Source organism: Trichechus manatus, unplaced genomic scaffold (assembly GCF_000243295.1).
Source record: "Trichechus manatus latirostris isolate Lorelei unplaced genomic scaffold, TriManLat1.0 scaffold00004, whole genome shotgun sequence".
In the NCBI taxonomy this organism is placed as follows: Eukaryota; Metazoa; Chordata; class Mammalia; order Sirenia; family Trichechidae; genus Trichechus; species Trichechus manatus.
The window spans coordinates 21,459,727-21,470,538 of NW_004443940.1; positions in this window are offsets into that span (position 1 = coordinate 21,459,727).

The following is a 10,812-nucleotide window of genomic DNA, read 5'->3' on the forward strand; positions in this document are numbered from 1 at the left end:
GGGCGTGCGGGCCGAGAGCGCGCCGCGCGGTCAGAGCGCCCGGGAAGCTCTGGCAAGCCGCGGGCGCCGCGGGGGAGTCGCTCTTTTCATCTTGTCCAATCTGTTCTGAAGTTCACATCCCGGCGGCGGCGCAGCGTTGCACCTAGGGCGCTTCTCGGCGTTTCTGAGCTGCAGGCGGCAGCCGGCCGGGAAGGCAGCGTGGGGGAGGCGGTGCCGGCGGGGGAGGGGCCGGGGAGCGGCCAGGGGCAGTCCCCGCCTCGGGTGACAGCGCGTCGGGCGGAGGCCAGCCAAGCTCCTGAATTCGTTTGCAGATCCCTTGAGTGTTTAGTCGGGAAGATCAAAAGGTTAAAGAAAAAGGTAATCAAGAACGTAGCGATTTGAGCACACAGACTGGTTAGACTAATGTGTCCTTCAAGAAGTAATTTCTCCCTAATCAATGACTGAGCTTATTCATTTGGGGTGAGGGTAAAAGAAAAGAAAAAAGAATACGCAGGTACAATCTAAAAACCAAAAAACCAAAACCATTGCCTTCGAGTGGATTCCGACTCATAGTGACCCTATAGGACAGAATAGAACTGCGCCATAGAGTTTCCAAGGCTGTAATCTTGAGGGGAGCAGATCACTAGGTCATTCTCCCCCGGACTGGCTGGTGGGTTCCAACTAGCCTTTCGTTTAGCAGCCCAGCGCTTAACCACTGCGCCACCAGGGCTCCTTAGGTACAATTTAACCAGGTAAAAATGGACCATTTTCCAGGTACAATTTGAAAATTTAAACCTCTTTTCCAATACCCTCCCCCTACCACCGCCACTCCCCAAGGCATCTACCACGTCTTTTGGCGATTCTCAATTCCTGGCCACATTTTCTCAAGACTTAAAACCCACCAGAGAAAAGATAAACTGAGGTCAAACTGAATCCCATTCGAGTCCAGGGAGTGAGATTAAATTATTTTCTTTTGTAATCTCTGTTTTCCATAATGATGATATTCAAAACCTTGAGGTTTCCCAGTAGATATTTAAGCTGAAAGCAACATTGTGCTTGTTCTTAGAGACCAAGACTTTCTGTCTCTTGTCTCGGATTATTTCGCAAAGTCACAGGCAAAAAACAAAAAAACAAACAAAACCCAGACAGAGCAGACCCCTCACGGGGACTTGGACCCAGGCAGCGAGCCCGACGTCCGCCATGGGGAGGAGAGGGACGGTGGATAACGCGCTCTGGGATATATCCTGGTCCGGAGATCCTCCACACCCTAAAACAAAGATGAAAATCGGTAGCAAGCCATCCTCCACCCCCACCCCAAACGGCTGGTCATTTTGTCCAGTGGACTCTACATCGTGAGATATCCGGACCTCAGTTTATCCTCTCAGTCTGTAGTGGGAGGCTGAAATGCCACTGCTGGGGGAATTACTGTGAGGTTATTGGTTTGAAGATGGAGTTAAGGAGTATAATATGTCAAATCCAGGGAAGTCAGCTGCAACTACGGCTGAACTAGAATTACAGGCACTCCCAGTGTCACTGAAACTAGCTTTTCAGACACACAGGGAGTGACGACTGAGCCCCTGGATTTCCCTAGGCTGATTTCCCTGAAAACACCCCGGCTCTTAGAAGAATATTCATTATGTTAATTTCGCTGCTGCTGCTTCTTAAGGAGAAGTAGTGATTTAAGATCTGGGTGGGGTGATAAATTCTTGAGTTGTTCATTTGCAAGACTCTTTAATTAGTTAATTAATTAATCCATGGGACAAATAGTTAATCGGACACCTACTATGTGCCAGGTAGTTTTCTAGCAACTTTATCCATTATATCCTAGGGGTTCTAACCCAGGAGCCCATGGATAGACTTCAAGGAGTATGGAAGCTCGTAGAAATTGTTTGCATTTATTTTCTGCTTTTGTGTGTGTGTGTGTGTGTGTGTGTGTGTGTGTGTGTGTGTGTAGGAGAGGATTTTTGAGTTCATACATTCTCAGAGAATTTTGGTCCAAATAAGGGTGAGCATTCCTCTATACAGTCATCTGGGATAATGGGCACTTGTCTTGTGGATCCAGTGCTTTAGATGACTGGATTTTAGCATGCCCCCACTGGATGGAGCCAGTCAGGCCCTCACTGGTCCTGCTGATCTTCTTTTAGGCTGGACCTGGCTCTCCTTCCCTGTGTTCCCAATTCACGCACTTTTACTGAGTGGTTGCTGTTGATGTTATTAGCTGCCTTTGAGTTGGCCCCCCGACTCATGGCGGTCCCATGCAGAACAGAACAAAACGCTGCTTGGTCCTGCGCCATCCCCATGATTGGTTTTGGATGGAACCATTGTGATCGTAGGGCTTTCATTGGCTGATTTTGGCAAGTAGATTGCCAGGCCTTTCTTCCTAGTCCATCTTAGTCTGGAAGCTCTTCTGAAACCTATTTGGCACCATAGCTACTTGCAAGCCTCCACTGACAGGCAAGTGGTGGCAGGCATGTGGCTGGGAATATCCAGGGTCTCCTGAATGAGAGGGAGAATTCTACCACTGAATCACCACTGCCCCCTTTATTGAGTTAGTATTCCAAAAATAGCGATATTTCTGTTACGTAGAGATCTGATTTCATATAATGCATCTACATACACTTGCTCATTTTGATAACTGGGGAACTCAGAAAGCAAATTTGGAGAGCTATGGAGGCAGTCTGACCCAAGATGACTCCAAATTTTTCAACCCAGTTACCAGGGCAGAAAATTTGCTCTTAAGGCAGAAATGGAAACTGGATAAGAAACAATTTGGATAATGTGTTGCCAAAATGGAAAGCGTTGTCAGGCACTATATTATATACCCTGAAATAGCCACGGTGAAGTAGACAGCTCACCGGCTACAGGGGCAGTAGATTAGACCCAGAGCAATGAAGGTTTTATACGTATGGTTAATCATTTTGTGGTCAGGAAGGTGGAGAACTGGCGGCTACTCGTTCCAGGGATAAACTAGGATGAAAGGGTAGAAGTGAGATGGGAAATGAGGTGACTGTAGAGAAATGAAAGTTCTACATTCTTGCTTCTATCATCACCATCTGTAGGTGATGATTCCAAGGCAATAAGACCATTCATTCCTTTATTCATTCAAGATATGTGAGTTGAGTACCTATTATTTTGTCTGTGCTAGGCGCTGACCAACCCAATCACATTTGGTTTTTGTTTGCTGTTTGTTTTTTAAACAGCTTTGTTGAGGTATAATTGAAATACAATAAACTGTACACATAATTGTGACATACAGCACAAATGGTTTGCATTGTACTACTGATCTAAAGGTTGGCAGTTGGAACCCACTAAGTGGTGGCACGGAAAAAAGACCTGGAAACTTACTCCCATCAAGATTACAGTCAAGAGAACCCTATGGAGCAGTTCTACTGTGTAACACATGGGGTCACCATGAGTCCAAATTGACTCAGTGCAACAGGTCTGTTTTTTTTATTTTTATGACGTATGTATGTATACGCATAAAACCATCACCGTGATCAAGTTAAGGAAAATCTTATTACCCAAAAAAAGTTTCCTCATGCCCCTTGCCAATCCGGTTCTTCTGAATTTCTTCTCTGCCCAATCCTGTATCCCCGTTGTCAGGCAGAACTAATGATCAGCTTTCTCTCGTTATAGATTAGTTTGCATTTTCTAGAATTCTATGTAAAATGAGTCATCATTCAGTATGTATTCTTTTTGTCCAGCCTCTTTCACTCAGCATAATTATTCTGAGATTCATGTGTGTTGTTGTATGTATCAATAGTTTATTCATTTTTATTGCGGAGTAGTATTCCACTGTATGAATATACCACAATTTGTTTTTCATTCACCTGTTGATGGACATTTGGCTTGCTTCTAGTTTTTGGTTATTACATATCAAGCTGATATGAGCCCTGATGGCACAGTGGTTAAAGTGAGGGACTGCTCACTGAAAGACTGGCAGTTTGAAACCACCAGTGGCTCCATGGGAGAAAGATGTGGCAGTCTGCTTCCGTAGAGATTCACAGCCTTGGAAACCCTACAGAGTCGCTATGAGTCGGAATTGACTTGACGGTGGTGGGTGAGTTGCGAACATTTCACACATAAGTTTTTGTATGAGTATATGTTTTTATTTTTCTTGGGTAAATGGCTGGGAGTGGAATGACTGGATCAAATGGTAGGTGTTAAACTGTTTTCCAAAGTGGTTGTACCATTTTACATTTCTGTGAGCAATGTATGAAAGTTTCACATTCCACCCAACACTTAAACTTTGGTTAGTCTTTTTAATTTTAGCCACTGTAGTAGGCTTATGGAGTCTTTGGGTAGGGCAAATGGTTAACAAGCTCAGCTGCTGACCATAAGTTTGGAGGTTCAAGTCTACCCAGAGGCACCTTGAAAGCCCTGTGGAGCACAGTTCTACTCTGACAACGTGAGGTTGTCATAAGTTGGCATTGACTCCACAGCAACTGGGTTTCCTGGTTTAGTAGGTGTATAGTAGTATCTCATTGTGATTTAAATTTGCATTTTCCTAATAGTGATGCTGAGCAACTTTTCATGTGCTTATTGTCACCTGAATATCTTCTTTGATGAAATGTCTATTTAAATTTTTTGCCATTTTTTTCTTTTAATTGGGTTGTTTGCTTTCCCAATTGTTGAGTTGCTTGTTGAGTTTCGAGAATTCTTTAAATATTCTGGATACAAATCTTTTATCAGATGTGTGATCCCCAAATGTCTGCTTTCGGTCTGTGGCTTGTTTTTTCATTCTCTTAAAAGTGTCTTGCAAATAGCAGAGTCCTTAATTTTGAAATACAGTTTATTATTTGTTTCTTTAATGGATTATGCTTTTGGTGTTATACTTGCCTAATCAGATCACAAACATTTTCTTCTAGAAATTTTATAGATTTAAGTTTTATATTTAGCTCTATGACCCATTTTGAATTAAATGGTATGAAGTATAGATTGAACTTTGGTTTTATTTGTTTGTTTGTTTACAATTGTTCTAACACTATTTGTTGCAAAGACTTTTTTTTTTATTGTGCTTTAGATGAAGGTTTACAGAGCAAATTACTTTCTCATTAAACCATTAATACGCATATTGTTTTGTGACATTGGTTGCCAACCCCACAACATGTCAACACTCTCCCCTTCTCAACCTTGGGTTCCTCATTACCAACCTTCCTGTCCCCTCCTGCCTTCTCATCCTTGCCCCTGGGCTGGTGTGCCTGTTTAGTCTCATTTTGTTTTATGGGCCTGTCTAATCTTTGGCTGAAGGGTGAACCTCAGGAGTGACAAAGACTATTCTTTACTGACTGGCCTTTGCACCGTAGTCAATAACCAATTAACCGTATATATGAGGGTCTGTTTGTAGACTGAGGAAACCTGGTGGTGCAATGGTTAAATGCTCGTTAGATAACTGAAATGTCAGTGGTTTGAACCCACCAGCCACTCCACAGGGAAAAAAGACCTGTATATCTGCTCCCGTAAAGATTTCAGCCTAGGAAACCCCCTGGGGCAGTTCTACTCTGTCATGTAGTGTCTATGAGTTGAATTTGACATGACAGCACACAGCCACAGCAATTTATAGACCATATTGTATTCCATTGATCTATTTGTCTCTTTTTTAAAGTAATACTACACTGTCTTGATTGCAGTAGCTCTATAACACGAATTGAAGCCAAGTAGTCAAACATTAGTCTTTTTTTCAATGTTGTTTTGATTTTAAAGTTTTCCCACAGCTCACTGATGATCTTTCCTGTTTTTTTTTTTTTTTTTTTTTTTAAGCCTTTTTCTCCTGTGTTTTATTTGGGGTAGTTTCCATTGCTATGTCTTCACGTTCCCTAGTCTATACGTTTGCAATGTCAAATCTGCTGTTAATTCCATCCAGTGTATGCTTCATCTCAGACATAGTAGTTTTAATTTTTAGAAGTTTGCTTTTAAGCTTTGTTAGGCAGGAACAGAGCAGTATTTAGTCTAGGGCTAAGTTTCCCATCACGGAGACAAAATCCCTTTGAATATTATCTCCAATGTCCTGTGAAATGTAAGATTTTCTACTCTAAAAAAACAAAACCAAATCTGTTGCTGTGGAGTTGATTCTGACTCATAGCAACCCTACAGGACAGGGTAGAACTGCCCCATAGGGTTTCCAAGGAGCAGCTGGTGGATTCAAACTCTGACTTTTTGGTTAGCAGCCAAGCTCTTAACCACTGCACCATGAGGGCTCCTTTCTACTCTGGCTAATGGAAATTGGGACTATTCCCAGTCCTAGGAGAGCTGTGGGGATTGGCCTCTCTGATCCTTTCAAGTGATTCTTTCTCCAGCTTTGGATAGTTTCTTCCTAAGGTTGTGATTATCAGAATTCAGCTGGAGACATGAGGGAATCCGCTAGAGACCTCCAAAGTTCTTTCTCTACACCTCACTCTCCCTTCTTGCAGTTTCCCTGTACTCTGCCTTAAACTAGCTGCTTTAGCCTCTGTGGCCCCTCAGCTTTGTCTCCCCTGCTCAGGGAAGCTGCCAGGCTCTGCCTGGATTTTCCCTCCATGTGTGGCAACCTCAAAACTCTCTCCAGGCAGTAAGCTGGGACAGTCATAAGGCTCACCTCATTTGTTTCCTGTCTCTCAGGGTTCATGCTTCTTTACTGCCGGATGTCTAGTGTCTTGGAAACTGTTTCATATATTTGTCTGGTTTTTTAGTTTTTTTAGGCATAGTTAGCCCCACTTACGGATCCTGGCCGAAAGCAGGGAATACCAGAAAGATGGTTACCTGCGTTTTATTGACTAAGCTAAGGCATTCAACTGTGTGGATCATAACAAATTGTAGATAACATTGCAGAGAATGGGAATTCCCGAACACTTAATTGTGCTCATAAGGAATCTGACCATGAATCAAGAGGCAGTCGTTTGAACAGAACAAGGGGATACTGTGTGGTTTAAAGTCAGGAAAGGTGTGCATCAGAATTGTATCCTTTCACCATACCTATTCAATCTGTATGCTGAGCAAATAACCCAAGAAGCTGGACTATATGAAGAAGAACGGGGCATCAGGATTGGAGGAAGACTCATTAACAACCTGCGTTATGCAGATGACACACCTTGCTTGCTGAAAGTAAAGAGGCCTTGAAGCACTTACTGATGAAGAGCAAAGACTACAGCCTTCAGTATGGATTACACTTCAACATAAAGAAAACAAAAATCCTCGCAACTGGACCAATAAGCGACATCATGATAAACGGAGAAAAGATTGAAGTTGTCAAGGATTTCATTTTACTGGGATCCACAATCAACACCCCTGGAAGGAGCAGTCAAGAAATCACAAGATGCATTGCATTGGGTAAATGTGCTGCAAAAGACCTCTTTAAAGTGTTAAAAAGCAGAGATATCACCTTGAAGACTAAGGTGCGTGTCATGGATTGAACTGTGTCCCTCAAAAATTCTGTCAATTTGGCTGGGTCATAATTCCCAGTATTGTATGATTGTGTACCATTTTGTAATCTGATGTGATTTCCTTATGTGTTGTAAATGCTATCACTATGATGTAATAAAATGGATTAGCCACAGTTATACTGATGAGGTCTGCAAGATTGGGTAGTGTCTTAAGCCAATCTCTTTTGAGATATAAAAGAGAGAAGCGACTAGAGACGCATGGGAACCTCATACCACCAAGAAAGCAGTGCCAGGAACAGAGCACGTCCTTTGGACCTGAGGTTCCTGCGCTGAGGTACTCCCAGAGCAATGGAAGATTGACGACAGGGACCTTCCTCCAGAGCCGACAAAGAAAGTGTTTCCTTGGAGCTGATGCCCTGAATGTGGACTTGTAGCCTACTAGACCGTGAGAGAATGAATTTCTCTTTGTTAAAGCCATCCATTTGTGGTATTTCTGTTATAGCAGCACTAGATGACTAAGACAGAATTTGGTACCAGGAGTGGGGTGCTGCTCTAACAGATACCTAAATGTGGAAGTGGTTTTGAAATTGTGAATGGCTAGAGGACCGGCAGCAGTGGAGGACTGGCAGCAGCAGAACCAGGACACCAGTGCCAGACAGCGCTGGAGCTGACCCACAGAGTGAGAGAGCTGAGTGTCTGTGTGCAGGAGGCTTCCTGGCAGAGTGGGGTGCCTTCAGGCACTTATTGGTGGAGCTAGAGCTTTGGAACACTTGCCCCAGCAGGGCAGATGCAGGCGTGAGGCCCGAGGGCTGAGAGGCCACAGGAAACAGAAGCTGAAGAGACAAGGAACACAACAAGCGGAGCTGCCTCAATCTCAAAAGGTGAGACCAGGACCTCAGGGATTTCAAAGGGTGGAGCCATGGCCTCTGGTGTTTCTAAGGGTAGAGTTGCCAGTTAGATGAACTAGGAGAATGGTGCGCCTAAAGCCGAGGGAGCAGAGTTGCTGTTCCAGTGGGCCTGGAAGGCGGAGCTGAAGCCCAGGGCTGAGGGGCCTCCACTCAGAATTTGGAGAGTATGGCCAATACTTAGAGTCTGCAGGGCAAGGCCTTTATGTAAATTTACTCAGAGAACAGAAGATTATTTTCAAAGACTTGAGAGCTAATGTAATGAGTTCTGCTGACTTGCTTGGTGCCTGTTATCCTTTCTTTTCCTCCAGTTTCTCCCATTTGTAATGGAAATGTCTAGCTTGTGCCTGTTCTGCCATTGTACCTTTGGAAGCAGATAACCTGTATTCTAGATTTCACAGATGAAGAGGAATTTTTGGAATTTGGGCTTGGAATTAAGACTTTTGCTATGATATGATGGGATGAGTATGTTTTCCATGTTGCAAGGATGTGATTTTTTGGGGGGCCAAAGGGTGGAATGTCATGGATTGAGTTATGTCCCCAAAAAGATATGTGTATCAATTTGGCTGGGCCATGATTCCCAGTATTATATGATTGTGTACCATTTTGTAATCTGATATAATTTCCTTATGTGTTGTAAATGCTATCACTATGATGTAATAAAATGGATTAGTGGCAGTTATACTAATGAAGTCTACAAGATTGGGTTGTGTCTTAAGCCAATCTCTTTTGAGATATAAAAGAGAGAAGCGACTAGAGGCACATGAGAACCTCATACCACCAAGAAAGCAGTGCCAGGAGCAGAGTGTGTCCTTTGGACCTGAGGTTCCTGTGCTGAGATGCTCCCAGACCAAGGGAAGACTGATGACAAGGACCTTCCTCCAGAGCTGACGGAGAAAGTGCTCCCCTGGAGATGACACCCTGAATTTGGACTTGTAGCCTACTAGACCGTTTGAGAGAATGAATTTCTCTTTGTTAAAGCCATCCACTTATGGTATTTCTGTTATAGCAGCACTAGATGACTAAAACAATAACTAGGACCAGGATCCCTGCATTAGTGACTTGATTTAATGGTTATGGGAATGGGGAGAGGAGGCGGTGGGAAGCATTGAAGAAGGGAGTGTGGGATGAGTAGTCTAGGATACTAATTTCTGGACGAGGTCCTAGAAGCCTTACTGCAGAGTTCTGGAAGTCACATCAGCACAAGGCTGTCTACTGTCAAAGTCTGCATGGGAAAAGTAGGAAATTAATCACCTGGAAAGTCTGACAGAAAGGGTTCTTGTTTTTCTGAGAGAGTGGGATTATAGTGAGAGAGTTTATTTTGCATTACAGGCCTCTCCTCATTGTAGAGGGGAATGGTATAGCATAGACCATAGAGATTAAGGATTTGGACCCTAGAGTCAGCCAGACCTGAATATGAATTCTAGCTCTGCTATCTGTGTGACCTGGGGCAAATTACTTAATCTCTTTAAGCCTCAGTGTCTTCATCTGCAAAACAGGGACTACAATAGCCACCTAGCAAGGGTCATCATGCAGATTAGTCCTTGGCACAGTGCCGGGCACAGTATGGGTTGGCTGTTGTTGTTAGACAAGATCATGTCTTCCCCCCTCCCTCACATTTAACACAGCTTCTGCAATTAATAGAGGTAGGAAGATCTTCTCAAGCAGTTGTTTAAAGTAGCTTGTTTGACTGACTAGGAAAATAAAGCAGGACAAGGGGTGGGGCTATAGGGTAGGGAAGGGAAAGGATAGCAGAGATCTTTGTAGAAGGGAAGGTTGTTTCCAAGGATCATGCCAACAGTTGGGTCACTTGTCAAAAGCGAAGTTATCAAACACAAAGAAAATTTGGAAGCTATTTTGTTTTGGAGAGGAAAACAGTGCATCTCAAATCGGTTAAAGACATGTTGGGTGGGAAATTATCTTTTGTGTGTGCGTGCTTTAGATGAAGGTTTACAGAGCAAATTAGTTTCTAATTAAACAATTAATATACATATTGTTTTGTGACATTGGTTGCCAACCCCGTGACGTGTCAACACCCTCCACTTCTGGACCTTTAGTTCCCCATTACCATTCGTCCAGCTTTCCTGTCCCTTCCTGCCTTCTTATCCTTGCCCCTGGGCTGGTGTGCCCATTTGGTCTCATATACATGATTCAACTATGTGTATTATTGTTTGTTTTATGGACCAATCTAATCTTTGGCTGAAGGGTGAACCTCAGGAGTGATTTTAGTACTGAGTTAAAAGGGGCCAGGGGCCATACTCTTGGGGGTGTGGGAAATTATCTTGATGCAAAGGCAGCCCCAAGTAGACTACCACATATGCTCTCCAAGAGGTCCCGGAACAGAAAGGCTGGCGGGCCAAATTAAGAGACTTGAATCACACCGTTTATTTAAAAAATGTAAGATATGTAGTGGCAAGTGAAGGGAAGGAAGTAGGGTTTGTTAACACCCGCCACCCGTCTGTCAGTGTGTCGTATTATAGTGGCTTACATGTTGTTGTGATGCTGGAAGTTATGGCATCTGTATTTCACATACCAGCAGAGTCGCCCATGGTGGACAGGTTTCAGTGGAA